The sequence below is a fragment of the Lissotriton helveticus genome, chromosome 11 (assembly GCF_964261635.1).
Source record: "Lissotriton helveticus chromosome 11, aLisHel1.1, whole genome shotgun sequence".
Lineage (NCBI taxonomy): Eukaryota > Metazoa > Chordata > Amphibia > Caudata > Salamandridae > Lissotriton > Lissotriton helveticus.
This window is the reverse complement of record NC_136072.1, coordinates 710,305,946-710,329,562: the sequence shown is the minus strand read 5'-3', so window position 1 is coordinate 710,329,562 and position 23,617 is coordinate 710,305,946. Positions and strand designations below refer to the sequence as shown.

The following is a 23,617-nucleotide window of genomic DNA, read 5'->3' as shown; positions in this document are numbered from 1 at the left end:
AATCAATCACTGCACATTTCTGCCCTCTTTTCCCTGTATTACGGCGCTGGGACTGGGCCCTTAAGTGTACTCAGAAAGAGTCCAAAAGCCTAAACAAGACACTCTACATAAAAAAATGACTCTTTTCGTGACTCGTCAAGATCAAGCAGGACAGGTCCAGACTACGAACCCTTCCGAGCCACCTGCTCTCTAAAACACTTCCTGGGTGTGGAAATTGTCTCAATATTTACATCTAGTTTTTGTTTTTGCCGTTTAACTCCGTGACTTGATGAGGATTGCATAACAAGAAGTGAACATTTACTTAACTAAACCAAATGGCATTCATGCAAAATCTCACGATGCTGCAAGCAGGATTCGAACCTGCGCAGGGAAACCCCATTGGATTTCAGGTCCAACGCCTAAACCACTCGGCCGTCTCAGGTCCATGAAAATGATGTCACTGTTGTCGTATACGAGCCATGCGCTGCTCAAGTCAGACCGAGACCTAAAAAATAAAGCAACGGAAGGACGGGGCAGGTACCAGCAGTGCCCTGTTGTCCTCACTTATTTCGCATGCTTTGATACAATTAATAAAAATAGCAACACGCATCACTCAAAGTGAGTGACAGGGCACAGATGAGCGGTAATCAATCACTGCACATTTCTACCCTCTTTTCCCTATATTACGGCGCTGGGAATGGGCCCTTAAGAGTACTCAGAAAGAGTCCAAAAGCCTAAACAAGACACGCTACATGAAAAAGTTACTCTTTTTGTGACTCGTCAAGATCAGGCAGGACAGGCCCAGACTACGAACCCTTCTGAACCACCTGCTCTCTAAAACAGTTCCTGAGTGTTGAAATTGTCTTAATGTTTACATTTAGTTTGAATTATTGCTGTTTAACTCTGTGACTTGATGAGGATTGACTAACGAGAAGTGAAAATTTCCTTAACAAACCAAATGGTGTTCACGCAAAATCGTACGTTGCTGCAAGCAGGATTCGAACCTGCACAGGGAAACACCATTGTATTTCGAGTCCAACGTCTTAACCACTCGGCCATCACAGCTCCATGAGTATGATGTCACGGTTGTCGTATATGAGCCATTCGCTGCTCACGTCAGACCGAGACCTAAAAAATAAAGTAACCAAAGGAAGGGGCAGGTACCAGCAGTGTTCTGTTGCCCTCACTTATTTCGCTTGCTTTCATACAATTAATAAAAATAGCAACACGTATCACTCAAAGTGAGTGACAGGGCACAGATGAGCAGTAATCAATCACTGCGCATTTCTACCCTCTTTTCCCTATATTACAGCGCTGGGACCGGGCCCTTAAGTGTACTCAGAAAGAGTCCAAAAGCCTAAACAAGACACTCTACATAAAAAAATTACTCTTTTCGTGACTCATCAAGATCAAGCAGGACAGGTCCAGACTACGAACCCTTTAAACCACCTGCTCTCTAAAACACTTCCGGAGTGTTGAAATTGTCTTAATGTTTTCATTTAGTTTGAGTTTTTGCTGTTTAATTCTGTGACTTGATGAGGATTGCGTAACGAGAAGTGAACATTTCCTTAACGAACCAAATGGTGTTCATGCAAAATCGCCCGATGCTGCAAGCAGGATGCGAACCTGCGCAGGGAAACCCCATTGAATTTCAAGTCCAACGCCTTAACCACTCGGCCATCGCAGCTCCATGAGTATGACGTCACTGTTGTCGTATATGAGCCATGCGCTGCTCACGTCAGGCCGAGACCTAAAAAATAAAGTAACAAAAGGACGGGGCAGGAACCAGCAGTGCCCTGTTGCCCTCACTTATTTCACATGCTTTCATACAATTAATAAAAATAGCAACACGTATCACTCAAAGTGAGTGACAGGGCACAGATGAGCGGTAATCATTCACTGTGCATTTATACCTTATTTTCCCTCTATTACGGCGGTGGCAACGGGCCCTTAAGTGTACTCAGAAAAAGTCCAAAAGCCTAACCAAGACACGCTTCATGAAAAAATATTACTCTTTTCGTGATTTGTCTAGATCAGGCAAACAGGTCCAGACTACGAACCCTTCCGAGCCACCTGCTCTGTAAAACACTTCCTGGGTGTAGAAATTGTCTCAATGTTTACATCTAGTTTGAGTTTTTGCCGTTTAACTCTGTGACTTGAAGAGGACTGCATAACGAGAAGTGAACATTTACTTAACTAAACCAAATGGTGCTAATGCAAAATCTCATGACACTGCAAGCAGGATTCAAACCAACGCGGTGAAACCCCATTGGATTTCTAGTCCACCACCTTACCCACTCGGCCATCGCAGCTGCATGTGTATGATGTCACTGTTGTCGTATACGAGCCATGCGCTGCTCATGTCAGGCCGATACCTAAAAATTAAAGTAACGGAAGGACGGGGCATGTACCAGCAGTGCCCTGTCTCCCTCACTTATTTCGCATGCTTTCATACAATTAATAAAAATAGCAACACGCATCACTCAAAGTGAGTGACAGGGCACAGATGAGCGGTAATCAGTCACTGCACATTTCTACCCTCTTTTCCCTATATTACGGCGCTGGGAATGGGCCCTTAAGAGTACTCAGAAAGAGTCCAAAAGCCTAAACAAGACACGCTACATGAAAAAATTACTCTTTATGTGACTCGTCAAGATCAGGCAGGACAGGTCCAGACTACGAACCCTTCTGAACCACCTGCTCTCTAAAACACTTCCTGAGTGTTGAAATTGTCTTAATGTTTACATTTAGTTTGAATTATTGCTGTTTAACTCTGTGACTTGATGAGGATTGACTAACGAGAAGTGAACATTTCCTTAACAAACCAAATGGTGTTCATGCAAAATCACGGGTCGTTGCAAGCACGATTCGAACCTGCGCAGGGAAACCCCATTGGATTTTGAGTCCAACGCCTTAACCACTCGCCCATCGCAGCTCCACGAGTATAATGTCACTGTTGTCGTATATGAGCCATGCGCTGCTCACGTCAGACCGAGACCTAAAAAACTAAAGTAACAGCAGGACGGGGCAGGTACCAGCAGTGCCCTGTTGCCCTCACTTATTTCGCATGCTTTGATACAATTAATAAAAATAGCAACACGCATCACTCAAAGTGAGTGACAGGGCACAGATGAGCAGTAATCAATCACTGCACATTCCTACCCTCTTTTCCCTATATTACGGCGCTGGGAATAGGCACTTAAGAGTACTCAGAAAGAGTCCAAATGCCTAAACAAGACACCCTACATAAAAAAATTACTCTTTTTGTGACTCGTCAAGATCAGGCAGGACAGGTCCAGACTACGAACCCTTCCAAACCACCTGCTCTCTTAAACACTTCCTGAGTGTTGAAATTGTCTTAATGTTTACATTTAGTTTGAATTTTTGCTGTTTAACTCTGTGACTTGATGAGGATTGACTAACGAGAAGTGAAAATTTCCTTAACAAACCAAATGGTGTTCATGCAAATTCATACGTCGCTGCAAGCAGGATTCGAACCTGCGCAGGGAAACCCCATTGGATTTCGATTCCAACGCCTTAACCACGCAGCCATCACAGCTCCATGAGAATGATGTCACTGTTGTCGTATATGAGCCATGCGCTGCTCACGTCAGGCCAAGACCTAAAAAATAAAGTAACATAAGGACGGGGCAGGAACCAGCAGTGCCCTGTTGCCCTCACTTATTTCACATGCTTTCATACAATTAATAAAAATAGCAACACGTATCACTCAAAGTGAGTGACAGGGCACAGATGAGCGGTAATCATTCACTGTGCATTTCTACCCTCTTTTCCCTCTATTACGGCGGTGGCAACGGGCCCTTAAGTGTACTCAGAAAGAGTCCAAAAGCCTAAACAAGACACGCTACATAAAAAAATTACTCTTTTCCTGAATTGTCTAGATCAGGCAGGACAGGTCCAGACTACAAACCCTTCCTAGCCACCTGCTCTCTAAAACACTTCCTGGGTGTAGAAATTGTCTCAAAGTTTACATCTAGTTTGAGTTTTTGCCGTTTAACTCAGTGACTTGATGAGGATTGCATAACGAGAAGTGAACATTTACTTAACTAAACCAAATGGTGTTCATGCAAAATTTCATGACGCTGCAAGCAGGATTCGTACCTACGCGGGGAAACCCCATTGGATTTTAAGTCCAACGCCTTAACCACTCGGCCATCACAGCTGCGTGAGTATGATGTCACTGTTGTCGTATACGAGCCATGCGCTGCTCACATTAGGCCGAGACCTACAAATTAAAGTAACGGAAGGACAGGGCACGTACCAGCAGTGCCCTGTCTCCCTCACTTATTTCGCATGCTTTCATACAATCAATAAAAATAGCAACACGCATCACTCAAAGTGAGTGACAGGGCACAGATGAGCAGTAATCAATCACTGCACATTTCTGCCCTCTTTTCCCTATATTACGGCTCTGGAATGGGCCCTTAAGTGTACTCAGAAAGAGTCCAAAAGCCTAAACAAGACACGCTACATAAAAAAATTACTCTTTTCGTGACTCGTCAAGATCAGGCAGGACAGGTCCAGACTACGAACCCTTCCGAGCCACCTGCTCTCTAAAACTCTTCCTGAGTGTTGAAATTGTCTTAATGTTTACATTTAGTTTGAGTTTTTGCTGTTTAACTCTGTTACTTGATGAGGATTACGTAACGAGAAGTGAACATTTCCTTATCAAACCAAATGGTGTTCATGCAAAATCGCACGAGGCTGCAAGCAGGATTCGGACCTGTGCAGGGAAATCCCATTGATTTCGAGTCGAACGCCTTAATCACTCGGCCATCGCAGCTCCATGTTGTCGTATACGAGCTATGCACTGCTCACATCAGACCGAGACCTAAAAAATAGAGCAACGGAAGGACGGGGCAGGTACCAGCAGTGCCCTGTTGCCCTCACTTATTTCGCATGCTTTCATACAATTAATAAAAATAGCAACACGTATCACTCAAAGTGAGTGACAGGGCACAGATGAGCGGTAATCAATCAATGCACATTCCTACCCTCTTTTCCCTATATTACGGCGCTGGGAATGGGCACTTAAGAGTACTCAGAAAGAGTCCAAATGCCTAAACAAGACATGCTACATAAAAAAATTACTCTTTTTGTGACTCGTCAAGATCAGGCAGGACAGGTCCAGACTACGAATCCTTCCAAACCACCAGCTCTCTTAAACACTTCCTGAGTGTTGAAATTGTCTTAATGTTTACATTTAGTTTGAATTTTTGCTGTTTAACTCTGTGACTTGATGAGGATTGACCAACGAGAAGTGAAAATTTCCTTAACAAACCAAATGGTGTTCATGCAAAATCGGACGTCACTGCAAGCAGGATTCGAACCTGCGCAGGGAAACCCCATTGGATTTCGAGTCCAACGCCTTAACCACTCGGCCATCGCAGCTCCGTGAGTATGATGTCACTGTTGTCGTATATGAGCCATTCGCTGCTCACGTCAGACCGAGACCTAAAAAATAAAGTAACCGAAGGAAGGGGCAGGTACCAGCAGTGCTCTGTTGCCCTCACTTATTTCGCTTGCTTTCATACAATTAATAAAAATAGCAACACGTATCACTCAAAGTGAGTGACAGGGCACAGATGAGCAGTAATCAATCACTGCGCATTTCTACCCTCTTTTCCCTATATTACGGCGCTGGGACCGGGCCCTTAAGTGTACTCAGAAAGAGTCCAAAAGCCTAAACAAGACACTCTACATAAAAAAATTACTCTTTTCGTGACTCGTCAAGATCAAGCAGGACAGGTCCAGACTACTAACCCTTCGAACCACCTGCTCTCTAAAACACTTCCGGAGTGTTGAAATTGTCTTAATGTTTACATTTAGTTTGAGTTTTTGCTGTTTAATTCTGTGACTTGATAAGGAATGCGTAACGAGAAGTGAACATTTCCTTAACAAACGAAATGGTGTTCATGCTAAATCGCCCGATGCTGCAAGCATGATGCGAACCTGCGCAGGGAAACCCCATTGAATTTCGAGTCCAACGCCTTAACCACTCGGCCATCACAGCTGCGTGAGTATGATGTCACTGTTGTCGTATACGAGCCATGCGCTGCTCACATCAGGCCGAGACCTACAAATTAAAGTAACGGAAGGACAGGGCACGTACCAGCAGTGCCCTGTCTCCCTCACTTATTTCGCATGCTTTCATACAATCAATAAAAATAGCAACACGCATCACTCAAAGTGAGTGACAGGGCACAGATGAGCAGTAATCAATCACTGCACATTTCTGCCCTCTTTTCCCTATATTACGGCTCTGGAATGGGCCCTTAAGTGTACTCAGAAAGAGTCCAAAAGCCTAAACAAGACACGCTACATAAAAAAATTACTCTTTTCGTGACTCGTCAAGATCAGGCAGGACAGGTCCAGACTACGAACCCTTCCGAGCCACCTGCTCTCTAAAACACTTCCTGAGTGTTGAAATTGTCTTAATGTTTACATTTAGTTTGAGTTTTTGCTGTTTAACTCTGTTACTTGATGAGGATTACGTAACGAGAAGTGAACATTTCCTTATCAAACCAAATGGTGTTCATGCAAAATCGCACGAGGCTGCAAGCAGGATTCGGACCTGTGCAGGGAAATCCCATTGATTTCGAGTCGAACGCCTTAACCACTCGGCCATCGCAGCTCCATGTTGTCGTATACGAGCTATGCACTGCTCACGTCAGACCGAGACCTAAAAAATAGAGCAACGGAAGGACGGGGCAGGTACCAGCAGTGCCCTGTTGCCCTCACTTATTTCGCATGCTTTCATACAATTAATAAAAATAGCAACACGTATCACTCAAAGTGAGTGACAGGGCACAGATGAGCGGTAATCAATCACTGCACATTCCTACCCTCTTTTCCCTATATTACGGCGCTGGGAATGGGCACTTAAGAGTACTCAGAAAGAGTCCAAATGCCTAAACAAGACACGCTACATAAAAAAATTACTCTTTTTGTGACTCATCAAGATCAGGCAGGACAGGTCCAGACTACGAACCCTTCCAAACCACCTGCTCTCTTAAACACTTCCTGAGTGTTGAAATTGTCTTAATGTTTACATTTAGTTTGAATTTTTGCTGTTTAACTCTGTGACTTGATGAGGATTGCGTAACGAGAAGTGAACATTTCCTTAACAAACCAAATGGTGTTCATGCAAAATCGCCCGATGCTGCAAGCAGGATGCGAACCTGCGCAGGGAAACCCCATTGAATTTCAAGTCCAACGCCTTAACCACTCGGCCATCGCAGCTGCGTGAGTATGATGTCACTGTTGTCGTATACGAGCCATGCGCTGCTCACATCACGCCGAGACCTAAAAATTAAAGTAACGGAAGGACGGGGCACGTACCAGCAGTGCCCTGTCTCCCTCACTTATTTCGCATGCTTTCATACAATTAATAAAAATAGCAACAAGCATCACTCAAAGTGAGTGACAGGGCACAGATGAGCAGTAATCAATCACTGCACATTTCTGCCCTCTTTTCCCTATATTACGGCTCTGGAATGGGCCCTTAAGTGTACTCAGAAAGAGTCCAAAAGCCTAAACAAGATACGCTACATAACAAAATTACTCTTTTCGTGACTCGTCAAGATCAGGCAGGACAGGTCCAGACTACGAACCCTTCCGAGCCACCTGCTCTCTAAAACACTTCCTGAGTGTTGAAATTGTCTTAATGTTTACATTTAGTTTGAGTTTTTGCTGTTTAACTCTGTTACTTGATGAGGATTGCGTAACGAGAAGTGAACATTTCCTCATCAAACCAAATGGTGTTCATGCAAAATCGCACGAGGCTGGAAGCAGGATTCGGACCTGCGCAGGGAAACCCCATTGATTTCGAGTCCAACGCATTAACCACTCGGCCATTGCAGCTCCATGTTGTCGTATACGAGCCATTCGCTGCTCACGTCAGACCGAGACCTAAAAAATAAAGTAACAGAAGGAAGGGGCAGGTACCAGCAGGGCTCTGTTGCCCTCACTTATTTCGCTTGCTTTCATACAATTAATAAAAATAGCAACACGTATCACTCAAAGTGAGTGACAGGGCACAGATGAGCAGTAATCAATCACTGCGCATTTCTACCCTCTTTTCCCTATATTACAGCGCTGGGACTGGGCCCTTAAGTGTACTCAGAAAGAGTCCAAAAGCCTAAACAAGACACTCTACAAAAAAAAAATGACTCTTTTCGTGACTCGTCAAGATCAAGCAGGACAGGTCCAGACTACGAACCCTTTAAACCACCTGCTCTCTAAAACACTTCCAGAGTGTTGAAATTGTCGTAATGTTTACATTTAGTTTGAGTTTTTGCTGTTTAATTCTGTGACTTGATGAGGATTGCGTAACGAGAAGTGAACATTTCCTTAACAAACCAAATGGTGTTCATGCAAAATCGCCCGATGCTGCAAGCAGGATGCGAACCTGCGCAGGGAAACCCCATGGAATTTCGAGTCCAACGCCTTAACCACTCGGCCATCGCAGCTCCATGAGAATGATGTCTCTGTTGTCGTATATGAGCCATGCGCTGCTCACGTCAGGCCGAGACCTAAAAAATAAAGTAACAAAAGGACGGGGCAGGAACCAGCAGTGCCCTGTTGCCCTCACTTATTTCACATGCTTTCATACAATTAATAAAAATAGCAACACGTATCACTCAAAGTGAGTGACAGGGCACAGATGAGCGGTAATCATTCACTGTGCATTTCTACCCTCTTTTCCCTCTATTACGGCGGTGGCAACGGGCCCTTAAGTGTACTCAGAAAAAGTCCAAAAGCCTAAACAAGACACGCTTCATAAAAAAAAAATACTCTTTTCCTGACTTGTCTAGATCAGGCAGGACATGTCCAGACTACAAACCATTCCTAGCCACCTGCTCTCTGAAACACTTCCTGGGTGTAGAAATTGTCTCAATGTTTACAACTAGTTTGATTTTTTGCCGTTTAACTCTGTGCCGCTCGCAGTCGCATTGTGAAGAAACCCTTTCTTGCCTTGTGAAACCCGTATTTGAGAGTCCTGCCTGTGACTTGGGAGCTCGTGTGCTCAGTCACTACTGACATCAGGAGGCCAATCTTACAGTGCTGCTGAGACCGGGAGCGGGACTGCGAGGACCAGGAGCGCTTGCGCTACACCACTCCGCGCACCTGGTGCCTCTTCCCGCCCCCTCCTCTGTGTGAGCATAAGACGACTCGCGGCCCCCGCTCCGCGGGAGCCGCTCGCAGTCGCATTGTGAAGAAACCCTTTCTTGCCTTGTGAAACCCGTATTTGAGAGTCCTGCCTGTGACTTGGGAGCCCATGTGCTCAGTCACTACTGACATCAGGAGGCCAATCTTACAGTGCTGCTGAGACCGGGAGCGGGACTGCGAGGACCAGGAGCGCTTGCGCTACACCACTCCGCGCACCTGGTGCCTCTTCCCGCCCACCTCCTCTTCCTACCAAACCCAGCCTTTAGACGCGTACGCGGGACGCGCGCGGATGGAAGAGCGGGCGAAGACCGGGCAAAGAGCGGGCCCTCTATGGCCCTCAGTGGCTGAGGTAGGCTGGGCTGGGCCACGATATATTCATTTGCAAATGATTTGTGTAGAGTGCCTTTTTGGGACGCCCGATAGGAGATATATGTGGACACTGACGAGCATTCACTAGTTGCATAATAAAGGACTCTGTGTAATACTCAGTGATTGCTATATATAATATCTGAACCATATTCTGCTGTCTGGCTGCTTCATTTGTGAAGGATGACTGCAAAAAAACTACGTTCCGGAAGAGTCCTAGGGGGAAGGTCATGTACAAAAACCAGATCTAACCCCTTGAGGAATAAATTTGACAATGGGGTTTTAATGAAGGGTCAGAAGCAGTTATTGCAATTATGGGAACAACCTGTAGTAATCCCGGAGATAGGTGGTACTCAGATGGCGCCTTTGGTGGGGGCGCCATCAGTGGTGGAAAAAGACTTATTGTTCCCTAAACTAGCATCCTCTGTGGCTAATCTTTCAGTATACACTTCAGGGGGAGAAATGCCTGAGAATAATATAAAAGATACAATTACACTTCGATCTAACACTCCCTTCGGTGCAGAATGTCCCGATGTGGCTATAAAAGGAGAATCCTTCTTGTCTAGTATTGACCTTGAATTATGTGGCCGTTACATGGAGGATGGAAATTTGAATCATTTGAATCCCAGTAAGGCGGCATCGGGAGCAACTCCGTCAGGATTATTGCTATATAGTAGTACTCCCTCTATAACATCTGATGACATTCCTTCATTACAGAATGATTCTAGGAGTTTATTACTTAATCTATCCGGTATTTGCCCCATTGCCGCTTCTGGATTGCCGAAAGAAGATAGACCTATCTCTGATTGTTTAATAGCATTAGAACACTTGTTGTCCTCCATACTGTCTTTATTGAGCAAATTTGTTGGGAATTCTGACTGTACCTTGGACTCAGTTACCCAGATTCTGAAGGTATTGTTGGCAAAAAGTGCAGAAAATGGGACTACTGTTGTCCCGGAGACTGTTTTTCCTTTTGACAGCAATAATTTATCCGAAAGAAATGCTCCTGCAGTGATGCCAGAAATGGTTACAAAAATGAGTCCTTAGGGAATTCCATCCCTTCTGTTTCTAATGGTATGCAGATATTAGAACCAATCCTAAAAGAGGAAAGTTTGGAGGAGGATCTCACGGTGGGAAAAGAGTTATTCCCAATTTTTATCACTGAAAGAAAGGAACCTGAAGTGAATTCTGATGAAAACGGAAAAGTTATTAAAAGTAGAAAGAATAAAGGGAAAAACAGGAAACCCGTTCGTAAGTACAAGAAAAAAAAACAGAGGCAAATCATTTTCCAAAAACATATGATCAATGAAGACTATAATGAGCCAGAGATTGAAGATAAATCTCTATTGGATATTTTTTCTAACAAGGTGATCGATGGTACCAATGGTTCTGTAGTTAATTGTTCTCGTAATAATGATGAAAATAGAAGGGAGGCAAGACCATACTTACCGTTTGGAAGTGGGTCCAGGATTTTAACATAGCCATATTGGTAACGGTATGAAAGCTAAAGGTGCCTCCCAGCATTTAAAGCACAGTATCGCTGGCAGTGGCACCCTAATTTTTCGTTTGCCCTGAAGAAATTGCCTGATAAAATACCTAAGGCAATGAAACATGTCGGCTGTGAGCTGAGTACGAATCGATAGGTAGTATTCGTACCCCTCCTTTTATTTTACATGTTTACTGTAAGCAACAAGAAAATATGAGTAAAAAGGTTGTTGTAGCTTGTTGCGCAGTATTTTTTGTGTTATATGTTGAACGTTGTTAGTCTTTGTCACATATAAGTTTTGCGTACACTGCACCATTCACTGTCTCCCTCTTTCCTTTGGGTTTTCGGACACGTTTACGTTAAGCTATTTGACACCGATGATGAGAACAGGGCCATCCTGGTGAGTACCAACCAGGGGTCCCATTGGTGGTGCGCCCGTGAGGTGTCATCTAGCTATTCACACTTTTTTCAAATGTTGTCCTTCTAGTGGATGTTTGTACTGTGTTGTCTGGTTACGTGTCTATCAGAGACGGGCTACCTTTTATTTATGGCAATAGACTGAAACAGAGTAATAATCTCTATAATTAGAGGTATGATTAGTACGATCATTTGACAATCTATAGCTGTTTACAGTTCTACATTAATGTTTTGCCAGTAGGACTGGGTCAAATTGTGATTAGTGCTCGTAATAATGGTACCAACACTGTGGAAGTCCATCTTCAAGAGAATAATTTAACACCGCCCAGTGTTCCAATTGAAGAAGAAATGAGAATTATGCCTTCTGTATCAGGAGTACTTAATCCATCAGCGCCTATCTTTCAACTACCAGTTGATGTTGCTATAAACTCTTCTTCTCTACAATTTAAAATGTCTAATTCATATGTGGACACCTTGACTTTGGACTTCTTGCCATTATTTGATTCTGATTTATACCTAAATAGGTCATGGTTGCTCAATTGTTTTAAAGATATTGATTGTTTAAAATTAATTCAGTCGAATGACATTGATTTGGTTTCCTTAGTAGGGTACGAAAATGGTCTATGTGTACGGGCAAAATTTTATTCTAAGATAATAGTTAATCTTGTGTTACAACAGGCAGAATCATTTCAATGTAGAGGGATAGATGTGTTACCCTTTCTACATACTGGAAGGAATATCCTCCCTAGAGAAGGGGCCACAAAGCCGGGTGTCAGGCAGGAGAATATTTCTAAATCTATTAAAGATTTGCAAATTAGGGTCTTGAGAGGCAAACGTATGGTTTCCCAGATTTTGCCTACTCCTCTGAATATGACTGCTCCCATAATAGAAGACAATCACCGGTGGAATTGGCTTCCAGGAGTTTTGTCTAATAAAAACTCGGATAATCCAAAACTGTTTCAACATCTTTAGCACTCAATTAAAAGTATTATCCTGGAATGCAGCAGGGGTGTCTAATAGTCCGGAGAAACTTGACTTTTTATTTTCTTTAAATGCAGATGTGATATACATCCAAGAAACTTGGTGTAAAAATGGCCTAGATGGGGGAAAGGACTATTTTGTGCTAGAGGCAGCAGCTGCGCCGGCTAAAAAAGGTCATGCAAAAGGGGGAATTGCCTGTCTCCTGTCTAATGCACTGCAATGGCAATTCTCTCATTATGTTGACAAAAGCAACCTTTTTCAAGCTATAACCATTAATAATGTAATTAGTGTAGGCAGCCTGCGTTCTCTAGTAATCATCAATGCATACATCCCGCCAGAAGATGGTTTAATATTGTAATGAAGCAAATGTTTTCATATGTTAAACAGCTACTAGAATGTGACCAGCCCCCTTATATTTTACTTGTGGGCGATTTGAATAGTAAAGTGTCCCATTCAAGCATAAATCTGTTTAGAAATAAGTTTAAAGAAGAGGCTTATAATATACCGCAATCTACTTTGCCAAGAAAAATAAAAACTAACAAAAGAGGAAAAATATTGCTGCAAGAACTTAGCCATTCAGATGGGTTGATTGTATATGGTAGGATGGCATCCGATAATCCCGCTAAATTTACTCATAGGTCTCCTAAGGGGGAATCTATCCTCGATTATGTAATTATGGACTACGTCTCTTTTTTTCTCATTCAGGATTTAATGGTCTCTCAAACTTCTATGAGCGATCATAACGTGATTAATATAACTCTTTTATTACAACCTCAGGTTACGGATACATGGTCTTTAAGTACTGGTGGACTTTCTCTGCTTGGTAGGTCAGGTAGATGTTACTGGAACCCGACGACTATGAAGGGTTTACAAACTATCCTTGCAGAAACCCTACTTGAACTAAAAGAATGGCAGGGTATGGAATTTCTTCGCTTTGAAAATTTTATGAAAAAGCTTATTGCACTTGCAAAGAAGCTTAGATATTCCAAGAAAGTGAATTTTGTCCCTAGTTTATTGTTGCCTTTAAATAAATAAATAAATAAATTAGTGAGGCAACAATTTCTGTTTAGATCCATGGAAACAAAAAATAAGTTATCCTTATTAAAAAGAAAGAGGACCAGAATGAGAGCAAAACTAAAGAAAGAAAAAGAAGACTCTCTCTGGATTAGCCTAAGGGAGGCTTCTACCTATGGTAAATCCAGAGATTTTTGGTCCATAATTGGTAAGGGGTGTGGTGTAAGAACTTCCCCTACTCCCGTTTCTATTCCTGAGGATGTCTGGCGTTTATTCTTATTGAATCTGTATGCATCAAATGGCATAAGGGGTGAGGATAGTGATCTTCTTTGGGACAGTAGGTCCGTTATGGAGCCGCCATCTGAGAATTCTATTGCTTTGGCGATTAAGAGTATGCGCTCTTCCGGAGCGTTGGGACCAGATGAGTTGCCCATTTCAGTTTTGAAACAGGATGTTACTACTTGGAGTAGGATTCTTTTCCCCTTGTTTAAAGCATGCTTCTTATTAAGATCAGTCCCTATTTCTTGGAAGGGAAGTATATTAATACCCCTATTTAAGAAGGGCGAGCGGGATAAACCCATGAACTATCGTTTGATCGCTCTATTGGACGCGGTTGGAAAAGTTTTTGCTAAATGCCTTTTATTATTAATTACAGATTGGGTGGAGGCAAATAACATTTTACCTTTGGAACAGACTGGGTTCCGTAAAAAACATGGTACACTTGATAATTTGACTGCTCTTCAAGTGATTACGGACAAATATGTACGAATCCGGGGAGGTGGGGTATATGCGGCATTTGTAGACTTCTCCACAGCGTTTGACAAGGTGGATCGTCCAACGCTGTGGAGAAAGCTTGCTGTAATGGGTATGCCGTCCCATCTACTGGAACTCGTAAGATCTCTTCACTCGAATACCTGGTGTAAGGTGTTACAAGGTGGAGAAAGGGGTCTTTCTCAGTCCATCCCATCTCTAAACGGGTTAAAACAGGGGTGTCTACTGGCCCCCATGTTGTTTTCGCTATATATTGCGGACCTTCCTGCTTCTATTGCTGCAGGTGTTGGTTTAGCCCCGGTGGTTGGAGGTTCATCCATTTCTGTCTTAATGTATGCGGATGATATCCTCATTTTAGATCTAACTCCTAAGGGCTTAGCTAATCGCCTACAAGCTTTACACTTATTTGCGGAAGGACATTTCATGAAGATTAATGTGTCCAAAAGCAAAATTATGTGTATCACTGGAAAGAAAAAATGTAGATCTGTAGACTTTGGATGGGCTATTGGTGGTCAGAGACTAGAGGTGGTTAAAACTTACCCCTTTTTAGGTAAAATAATCGCGGCTAACCTAAGTAAAAGACCTCATATTGAACATAATTCGAGTAAGGCACTGTCTCATGGTATGGGGTTATGCTCGCTGTACTCTGCTACAGGGAAAAGACACTTTGCTCGTTTTTTGGAAGTGTATAATGCAAAAATCCCTGCAACTCTGCTTTATGGATTAGAATTGGTGGAATTAAGACATTGGGGTTTTCTGCATTTAATGGAGGGAAAGGTTTTGAGAAGAATTTCTTCTTTTAATACAGCTTGCTCAGTGTCAGCATGTAGGCTGGAATTTGGCCTCCAGAGCTGTTGGGTACAGGGGTTGATTGCCCTAGTAAGATGGGTGGCCTGTTTGGCCAGAGGTGATCCGGGTTCCTTACGGGCATATATAAAAAAGGAACTGCTGGGCAATTTAAATGAGTTCTCATTATTAGTAAAAAACTTCAGAACAGCTGTAAAACTGTTAGAGTTGGAGGAAAATACTTTGTTTTTACTTTCTCCATCTCAACTAAAGTCTCAGCTGAAATACGCATCTTGGGAACTCTGCTTTAAATTGGATATGTCTACCTTACATGGAAAGAAGGAGGGGGAACTACTCTTAAATTCGTATTCAATAAAGCTGGCCCAGCAGTATGTCTCCTGGAATATCCCACATCGAGTACGAAGGTTATGGTACCTCTTGCGACACGATTTACTTCCTTTAAACTCTTTATTAGCAAAGTGGTATGGAACATCCCCCATATGTAATTTTTGTAATAAGGCAGTCCAAGACCGAAATCATGTTTTGTTTATTTGTCCTATACTACGCCCATTTCGTTCTAAATGGTTGAGATCTATTTGCTTACAATTAGGAATTCTTAATGTAAATACTTTTTTCCATGCCCTTTACTGTCCACCCAATGAAATGTTTTGCTTCAAAAATTTTAATTTTTTTAGGAGTTTTTTAGACATTTATTAATGAAACCTGTAATGGTAATTTGTGTTTCTCCGGGCTGTGTTCATGTGGTGTTTTCTTGAATGATTTTGTATTTTAATATTGTATATGTTTGTGTTTAAGTATATGATTGTTATATGTGGCCCTCGTTTGAGAGCCGAAAACATAATAATAAAAACTTGAAACTCTGTGACTTGAAGAGGACTGCATAACGAGAAGTGAACATTTACTTAACTAAACCAAATGGTGCTAATGCAAAATCTCATGACCCTGCAAGTAGGATTCGAACCAACGCGGTGAAACCCCATTGGATTTCAAGTCCAACACCTTACCCACTCGGCCATCGCAGCTGCATGTGTATGACGTCACTGTTGTCGTATACGAGCCATGCGCTGCTCACGTCAGGCCGAGACCTAAAAATTAAAGTAACGGAAGGACGGGGCATGTACCAGCAGTGCCCTGTCTCCCTCACTTATTTCGCATGCTTTCATACAATTAATAAAAATAGCAACACGCATCACTCAAAGTGAGTGAAAGGGCACAGATGAGCGGTAATCAATCCCTGCACATTTCTGCCCTCTTTTCCCTGTATTACGGCGCTGGGAATGGGCCCTTAAGAGTACTCAGAAAGAGTCCAAAAGCCTAAACAAGACACGCTACATAAAAAACTTACTCTTTTCGTGACTCGTCTAGATCAGGCAGGACAGGTCTAGACTACGAACCCTTCCGAGCCACCTGCTCTCTAAAACACTTCCTGGGTGTGGAAATTGTCTCAATATTTACATCTAGTTTTGTTTTTGCCGTTTAACTCCGTGACTTGATGAGGATGGCATTACAAGAAGTGAACATTTACTTAACTAAACCAAATGGCATTCATGCAAAATCTCACGATGCGGCAAGCAGGATTCAAAACTGCGCAGGGAAACCCCATTGGATTTTGAGTCCAACGCCTTAACCACTCGCCCATCACAGCTCCCTGAGTATAATGTCACTGTTGTCGTATATGAGCCATGCGCTGCTCACGTCAGACCGAGACCTAAAAAACTAAAGTAATGGAAGGACGGGGCAGGTACCAGCAGTGCCCTGTTGCCCTCACTCATTTCGCATGCTTTGATACAATTAATAAAAATAGCAACACGCATCACTCAAAGTGAGTGACAGGGCACAGATGAGCAGTAATCAATCACTGCACATTCCTACCCTCTTTTCCCTATATTACGGCGCTGGGAATGGGCACTTAAGAGTACTCAGAAAGAGTCCAAATGCCTAAACAAGACACGCTACATAAAAAAATTACTCTTTTTGTGACTCGTCAAGATCAGGCAGGACAGGTCCAGACTACGAACCCTTCCAAACCACCTGCTCTCTTAAACACTTCCTGAGTGTTGAAATTGTCTTAATGTTTACATTTAGTTTGAATTTTTGCTGTTTAACTCTGTGACTTGATGAGCATTGACTAACGAGAAGTGAACATTTCCTTAACAAACCAAATGGTGTTCATGCAAAATCATACGTCGCTGCAAGCAGGATTCAAACCTGCGCAGGGTAACCCCATTGGATTTCGATTCCAACGCCTTACCCACTCAGCCATCACAGCTCCATGAGAATGATGTCACTGTTGTCGTATATGAGCCATGCGCTGCTCACGTCAGGCCAAGACCTAAAAAATAAAGTAACATAAGGACGGGGCAGGAACCAGCAGTGCCCTGTTGCCCTCACTTATTTCACATGCTTTCATACAATTAATAAAAATAGCAACACGTATCACTCAAAGTGAGTAACAGGGCACAGATGAGCGGTAATCATTCACTGTGCATTTCTACCCTCTTTTCCCTCTATTGCGGCGGTGGCAACGGGCCCTTAAGTGTACTCAGAAAAAGTCCAAAAGCCTAAACAAGACACGCTTCATAAAAAAAAATTACTCTTTTCCTGAATTGTCTAGATCAGGCAGGACAGGTCCAGACTACAAACCCTTCCTAGCCACCTGCTCTCTAAAACACTTCCTGGGTGTAGAAATTGTCTCAAAGTTTACATCTAGTTTGAGTTTTTGCCGTTTAACTCTGTGACTTGATGAGGATTGCATAACGAGAAGTGAACATTTAGTTACCTAAACCAAATGGTGTTCATGCAAAATTTCATGACGCTGCAAGTAGGATTCGAACCTACGCGGGGTAACCCCATTGGATTTCAAGTCCAACGCCTTAACCACTCGGCCATCGCAGCTGCGTGAGTATGATGTCACTGTTGTCGTATACGAGCCATGCGCTGCTCACATCAGGCCGACACCTACAAATTAAAGTAACGGAAGGACAGGGCACGTACCAGCAGTGCCCTGTCTCCCTCACTTATTTCGCATGCTTTCATACAATCAATAAAAATAGCAACACGCATCACTCAAAGTGAGTGACAGGTCACAGATGAGCAGTAATCAATCACTGCACATTTCTGCCCTCTTTTCCCTGTATTACGGCTCTGGAATGGGCCCTTAAGTGTACTCAGAAAGAGTCCAAAAGCCTAAACAAGACACGCTACATAAAAAAAGTTACTCTTTTCGTGACTCATCAAGATCAGGCAGGACAGGTCCAGACTACGAACCCTTCCGAGCCACCTGCTCTCTAAAACACTTCCTGAGTGTTGAAATTGTCTTAATGTTTACATTTAGTTTGAGTTTTTGCCGTTTAACTCTGTGACTTGATGAAGATTGCATAACGAGAAGTGAACATTTAGTTAACTAAACCAAATGGTGTTCATGCAAAATTTCATGACGCTGCAAGCAGGATTCGAACCTACGCGGGGAAACCCCATTGGATTTCAAGTCCAACACCTTAACCACTCGGCCATCGCAGCTGCGTGAGTATGATGTCACTGTTGTCATATATGAGCCATGCGCTGCTCACATCAGGCCGACACCTACAAATTAAAGTAACGGAAGGACAGGGCACGTACCAGCAGTGCCCTTTCTCCCTCACTTATTTCGCATGCTTTCATACAATCAATAAAAATAGCAACACGCATCACTCAAAGTGAGTGACAGGTCACAGATGAGCAGTAATCAATCACTGCACATTTCTGCCCTCTTTTCCCTCTATTACGGCGGTGGCAACGGACCCTTAAGTGTACTCAGAAAAAGTCCAAAAGCCTAAACAAGACACGCTTCATAAAAAAAAATTACTCTTTTCCTGACTTGTCTAGATCAGGCAGGACAGGTCCAGACTACAAACCCTTCCTAGCCACCTGCTCTCTAAAACACTTCCTGGGTGTAGAAATTGTCTCAAAGTTTACATCTAGTTTGAGTTTTTGCCGTTTAACTCTGCGACTTGATGAGGATTGCATAACGAGAAGTGAACATTTAGTTAACTAAACCAAATGGTGTTCATGCAAAATGTCATGACGCTGCAAGCAGGATTCGAACCTACTGGGGGAAACCCCATTGGATTTCAAGTTCAACGCCTTAACCACTTGGCCATCACAGCTGCGTGAGTATGATGTCACTGTTGTCGTATACGAGCCATGCGCTGCTCACATCAGGCCGACACCTACAAATTAAAGTAACGGAAGGACAGGGCACGTACCAGCAGTGCCCTGTCTCCCTCACTTATTTCGCATGCTTTCATACAATCAATAAAAATAGCAACACGCATCACTCAAAGTGAGTGACAGGTCACAGATGAGCAGTAATCAATCACTGCACATTTCTGCCCTCTTTTCCCTATATTACGGCTCTGGAATGGGCCCTTAAGTGTACTCAGAAAGAGTCCAAAAGCCTAAACAAGACACGCTACATAAAAAAATTACTCTTTTCGTGACTCATCAAGATCAGGCAGGACAGGTCCAGACTACGAACCCTTCCGAGCCACCTGCTCTCTAAAACACTTCCTGAGTGTTGAAATTGTCTTAATGTTTACATTTAGTTTGAGTTTTTGCTGTTTAACTCTGTTACTTGATGAGGATTGCGTAACGAGAAGTGAACATTTCCTTATCAAACCAAATGGTGTTCATGCAAAATCGCACGAGGCTGCAAGCAGGATTCGGACCTGTGCAGGGAAACCCCATTGATTTCGAGTCGAACGCCTTAACCACTCGGCCATCGCAGCTCCATGTTGTCGTATACGAGCTATGCACTGCTCACGTCAGACCGAGACCTAAAAAATAGAGCAACGGAAGGACGGGGCAGGTACCAGCAGTGCCCTGTTGTTGCCCTCACTTATTTCGCATGCTTTCATACAATTAATAAAAATAGTAACACGTATCACTCAAAGTGAGTGACAGGGCACAGATGAGCGGTAATCAATCACTGCACATTCCTACCCTCTTTTCCCTATATTACGGCGCTGGGAATGGGCACTTAAGAGTACTCAGAAAGAGTCCAAATGCCTAAACAAGACACGCTACATAAAAAAATTACTCTTTTTGTGACTCGTCAAGATCAGGCAGGACAGGTCCAGACTACGAACCCTTCCAAACCACCTGCTCTCTTAAACACTTCCTGAGTGTTGAAATTGTCTTAATGTTTACATTTAGTTTGAATTTTTGCTGTTTAACTCTGTGACTTGATGAGGATTGACTAACGAGAAGTGAAAATTTCCTTAACAATCCAAATGGTGTTCATGCAAAATCGTACGTCGCTGCAAGCAAGATTCGAACCTGCGCAGGGAAACCCCATTGGATTTCGAGTCCAACGCCTTAACCACTCGGCCATCGCAGCTCCATGAGTATGATGTCACTGTTGTCGTATATGAGCCATTCGCTGCTCACGTCAGACCGAGACTTAAAAAATAAAGTAACCGAAGGAAGGGGCAGGTACCAGCAGTGCTCTGTTGCCCTCACTTATTTCGCTTGCTTTCAAACAATTAATAAAAATAGCAACACGTATCACTCAAAGTGAGTGACAGGGCACAGATGAGCAGTAATCAATCACTGCGCATTTCTACCCTCTTTTCCCTATATTACGGCGCTGGGACCGGGCCCTTAAGTGTACTCAGAAAGAGTCCAAAGCCTAAACAAGACACTCTACATAAAAAAATGACTCTTTTCGTGACTCGTCAAGATCAAGCAGGACAGGTCCAGACTACGAACCCTTCGAACCACCTGCTCTCTAAAACACTTCCGGAGTGTTGAAATTGTCTTAATGTTTACATTTAGTTTGAGTTTTTGCTGTTTAATTCTGTGACTTGATGAGGATTGCGTAACGAGAAGTGAACATTTCCTTAACAAACCAAATGGTGTTCATGCAAAATCGCCCGATGCTGCAAGCAGGATGCGAACCTGCGCAGGGAAACCCCATTGAATTTTGAGTCCAACGCCTTAACCACTCGGCCATCGCAGCTCCATGAGTATGATGTCACTGTTGTCGTATATGAGCCATGCGCTGCTCACGTCAGGCCGAGACCTAAAAAATAAAGTAACAAAAGGACGGGGCAGGAACCAGCAGTGCCCTGTTGCCCTCACTTATTTCACATGCTTTCATACAATTAATAAAAATAGCAACACGTATCACTCAAAGTGAGTGACAGGGCACAGATGAGCGGTAATCATTCACTGTGCATTTCTACCCTCTTTTCCCTCTAATATGGCGGTGGCAACGGGCCCTTAAGTGTACTCAGAAAAAGTCCAAAAGCCTAAACAAGACACGATTCATAAATAAAATTACTCTTTTCCTGACTTGTCTATATCAGGCAGGACAGGTCCAGACTACAAACCATTCCTAGCCACCTGCTCTCTGAAACACTTCCTGGGTGTAGAAATTGTCTCAATGTTTACATATAGTTTGAGTTTTTGCCGTTTAACTCTGTGACTTGATGAGGATTGCATAACGAGAAGTGAACATTTACTTAACTAAACCAAATGGTGTTCATGCAAAATCTCATGACGCTGCAAGCAGGATTCGAACCTACGCGGGGAAACCCCATTGGATTTCAAGTCCAATGCCTTAACCACTCGACCATCGCAGCTGCGTCAGCTTGACGTCACTGTTGTCGTATACGAGCCATGCGCTGCTCACATCAGGCCGAGACCTAAAAATTAAAGTAACGGAAGGACGGGGCACGTACCAGCAGTGCCCTGTCTCCCTCACTTATTTCGCATGCTTTCATACAATTAATAAAAATAGCAACACGCATCACTCAAAGTGAGTGACAGGGCACAGATGAGCAGTAATCAATCACTGCACATTTCTGCCCTCTTTTCCCTATATTACGGCTCTGGAATGGGCCCTTAAGTGTACTCAGAAAGAGTCCAAAAGCCTAAACAAGATACGCTACATAACAAAATTACTCTTTTCGTGACTCGTCAAGATCAGGCAGGACAGGTCCAGACTACGAACCCTTCCGAGCCACCTGCTCTCTAAAACACTTCCTCAGTGTTGAAATTGTCTTAATGTTTACATTTAGTTTGAGTTTTTGCTGTTTAACTCTGTTACTTGATGAGGATTGAGTAACGAGAAGTGAACATTTCCTTATCAAACCAAATGGTGTTCATGCAAAATTGCACGAGGCTGCAAGCAGGATTCGGACCTGCGCAGGGAAACCCCATTGATTTCGAGTCCAACGCCTTAACCACTCGGCCATTGCAGCTCCATGTTGACGTATACGAGCCATTCGCTGCTCACGTCAGACCGAGACCTAAAAAATAAAGTAACCGAAGGAAGGGGCAGGTACCAGCAGTGCTCTGTTGCCCTCACTTATTTCGCTTGCTTTCATACAATTAATAAAAATAGCAACACGTATCACTCAAAGTGAGTGACAGGGCACAGATGAGCAGTAATCAATCACTGCGCATTTCTACCCTCTTTTTCCTATATTACAGCGCTGGGACTGGGCCCTTAAGTGTACTCACAAAGAGTCCAAAAGCCTAAACAAGACACTCTACATAAAAAAATGACTCTTTTCATGACTCGTCAAGATCAAGCAGGACAGGTCCAGACTACGAACCCTTTAAACCACCTGCTCTCTAAAACACTTCCGGAGTGTTGAAATTGTCGTAATGTTTACATTTAGTTTGAGTTTTTGCTGTTTAATTCTGTGACTTGATGAGGATTGCGTAACGAGAAGTAAACATTTCCTTAACAAACCAAATGGTGTTCATGCAAAATCGCCCGATGCTGCAAGCAGGATGCGAACCTGCGCAGGGAAACCCCATTGAATTTCGAGTCCAACGCCTTAACCACTCGGCCATCACAGCTCCATGAGTAAGATGTTACTGTTGTCGTATATGAGCCATGCGCTGCTCACGTCAGGCCGAGACCTAAAACAATAAAGTAACAAAAGGACGGGGCAGGAACCAGCAGTGCCCTGTTGCCCTCACTTATTTCACATGCTTTCATACAATTAATAAAAATAGCAACACGTATCACTCAAAGTGAGTGACAGGGCACAGATGAGCGGTAATCATTCACTGTGCATTTATACCCTCTTTTCCCTCTATTACGGCGGTGGCAACGGGCCCTTAAGTGTACTCAGAAAAAGTCCAAAAGCCTAACCAAGACACGCTTCATGAAAAAATATTACTCTTTTCGTGATTTGTCTAGATCAGGCAAACAGGTCCAGACTACGAACCCTTCCGAGCCACCTGCTCTGTAAAACACTTCCTGGGTGTAGAAATTGTCTCAATGTTTACATCTAGTTTGAGTTTTTGCCGTTTAACTCTGTGACTTGAAGAGGACTGCATAACGAGAAGTGAACATTTACTTAACTAAACCAAATGGTGCTAATGCAAAATCTCATGACCCTGCAAGCAGGATTCGAACCAACGCGGTGAAACCCCATTGGATTACAAGTCCAACACCTTACCCATTCGGCCATCGCAGCTGCATGTGTATGATGTCACTGTTGTCGTATACGAGCCATGCGCTGCTCACGTCAGGCCGAGACCTAAAAATTAAAGTAACGGAAGGACGGGGCATGTACCAGCAGTGCCCTGTCTCCCTCACTTATT

At 43.3% G+C, this 23,617-nt stretch overlaps 21 non-coding genes across 21 annotated transcripts; all 21 read right to left on the bottom strand.

Annotated features, from left to right (window-relative positions):
• Nucleotides 1–339: 339 nt before the first annotated feature.
• TRNAS-UGA (transfer RNA serine (anticodon UGA)) lies at nucleotides 340–418 on the bottom strand. The gene has a single exon. It is a non-coding gene; the product is annotated as a tRNA-Ser (tRNA).
• Nucleotides 419–962: 544 nt separating this feature from the next.
• Nucleotides 963–1,044, bottom strand: TRNAS-CGA (transfer RNA serine (anticodon CGA)). Its single transcript has one exon. It is a non-coding gene; the product is annotated as a tRNA-Ser (tRNA).
• Nucleotides 1,045–1,584: 540 nt separating this feature from the next.
• TRNAS-UGA (transfer RNA serine (anticodon UGA)) lies at nucleotides 1,585–1,666 on the bottom strand. The gene has a single exon. It is a non-coding gene; the product is annotated as a tRNA-Ser (tRNA).
• Nucleotides 1,667–2,832: 1,166 nt separating this feature from the next.
• Nucleotides 2,833–2,914, bottom strand: TRNAL-CAA (transfer RNA leucine (anticodon CAA)). Its single transcript has one exon. It is a non-coding gene; the product is annotated as a tRNA-Leu (tRNA).
• A 542-nt stretch (nucleotides 2,915–3,456) lies between these two features.
• On the bottom strand, nucleotides 3,457–3,538 carry TRNAS-CGA (transfer RNA serine (anticodon CGA)). The gene has a single exon. It is a non-coding gene; the product is annotated as a tRNA-Ser (tRNA).
• A 542-nt stretch (nucleotides 3,539–4,080) lies between these two features.
• Nucleotides 4,081–4,162, bottom strand: TRNAL-UAA (transfer RNA leucine (anticodon UAA)). The gene has a single exon. It is a non-coding gene; the product is annotated as a tRNA-Leu (tRNA).
• A 1,147-nt stretch (nucleotides 4,163–5,309) lies between these two features.
• On the bottom strand, nucleotides 5,310–5,391 carry TRNAS-CGA (transfer RNA serine (anticodon CGA)). Its single transcript has one exon. It is a non-coding gene; the product is annotated as a tRNA-Ser (tRNA).
• A 540-nt stretch (nucleotides 5,392–5,931) lies between these two features.
• TRNAS-CGA (transfer RNA serine (anticodon CGA)) lies at nucleotides 5,932–6,013 on the bottom strand. The gene has a single exon. It is a non-coding gene; the product is annotated as a tRNA-Ser (tRNA).
• Nucleotides 6,014–7,160: 1,147 nt separating this feature from the next.
• TRNAS-UGA (transfer RNA serine (anticodon UGA)) lies at nucleotides 7,161–7,242 on the bottom strand. The gene has a single exon. It is a non-coding gene; the product is annotated as a tRNA-Ser (tRNA).
• Nucleotides 7,243–8,389: 1,147 nt separating this feature from the next.
• On the bottom strand, nucleotides 8,390–8,471 carry TRNAS-CGA (transfer RNA serine (anticodon CGA)). Its single transcript has one exon. It is a non-coding gene; the product is annotated as a tRNA-Ser (tRNA).
• Nucleotides 8,472–15,950: 7,479 nt separating this feature from the next.
• On the bottom strand, nucleotides 15,951–16,035 carry TRNAS-UGA (transfer RNA serine (anticodon UGA)). Its single transcript has one exon. It is a non-coding gene; the product is annotated as a tRNA-Ser (tRNA).
• Nucleotides 16,036–17,200: 1,165 nt separating this feature from the next.
• TRNAS-CGA (transfer RNA serine (anticodon CGA)) lies at nucleotides 17,201–17,282 on the bottom strand. Its single transcript has one exon. It is a non-coding gene; the product is annotated as a tRNA-Ser (tRNA).
• Nucleotides 17,283–17,826: 544 nt separating this feature from the next.
• TRNAS-UGA (transfer RNA serine (anticodon UGA)) lies at nucleotides 17,827–17,908 on the bottom strand. The gene has a single exon. It is a non-coding gene; the product is annotated as a tRNA-Ser (tRNA).
• Nucleotides 17,909–18,450: 542 nt separating this feature from the next.
• TRNAS-UGA (transfer RNA serine (anticodon UGA)) lies at nucleotides 18,451–18,532 on the bottom strand. The gene has a single exon. It is a non-coding gene; the product is annotated as a tRNA-Ser (tRNA).
• A 544-nt stretch (nucleotides 18,533–19,076) lies between these two features.
• On the bottom strand, nucleotides 19,077–19,158 carry TRNAS-UGA (transfer RNA serine (anticodon UGA)). Its single transcript has one exon. It is a non-coding gene; the product is annotated as a tRNA-Ser (tRNA).
• A 1,150-nt stretch (nucleotides 19,159–20,308) lies between these two features.
• On the bottom strand, nucleotides 20,309–20,390 carry TRNAS-CGA (transfer RNA serine (anticodon CGA)). The gene has a single exon. It is a non-coding gene; the product is annotated as a tRNA-Ser (tRNA).
• Nucleotides 20,391–20,929: 539 nt separating this feature from the next.
• On the bottom strand, nucleotides 20,930–21,011 carry TRNAL-CAA (transfer RNA leucine (anticodon CAA)). Its single transcript has one exon. It is a non-coding gene; the product is annotated as a tRNA-Leu (tRNA).
• A 543-nt stretch (nucleotides 21,012–21,554) lies between these two features.
• On the bottom strand, nucleotides 21,555–21,636 carry TRNAS-UGA (transfer RNA serine (anticodon UGA)). Its single transcript has one exon. It is a non-coding gene; the product is annotated as a tRNA-Ser (tRNA).
• A 540-nt stretch (nucleotides 21,637–22,176) lies between these two features.
• Nucleotides 22,177–22,257, bottom strand: TRNAS-CGA (transfer RNA serine (anticodon CGA)). Its single transcript has one exon. It is a non-coding gene; the product is annotated as a tRNA-Ser (tRNA).
• Nucleotides 22,258–22,782: 525 nt separating this feature from the next.
• TRNAS-CGA (transfer RNA serine (anticodon CGA)) lies at nucleotides 22,783–22,864 on the bottom strand. Its single transcript has one exon. It is a non-coding gene; the product is annotated as a tRNA-Ser (tRNA).
• A 541-nt stretch (nucleotides 22,865–23,405) lies between these two features.
• TRNAT-UGU (transfer RNA threonine (anticodon UGU)) lies at nucleotides 23,406–23,490 on the bottom strand. The gene has a single exon. It is a non-coding gene; the product is annotated as a tRNA-Thr (tRNA).
• Between the last annotated feature and the right edge of the window lie 127 nt (nucleotides 23,491–23,617).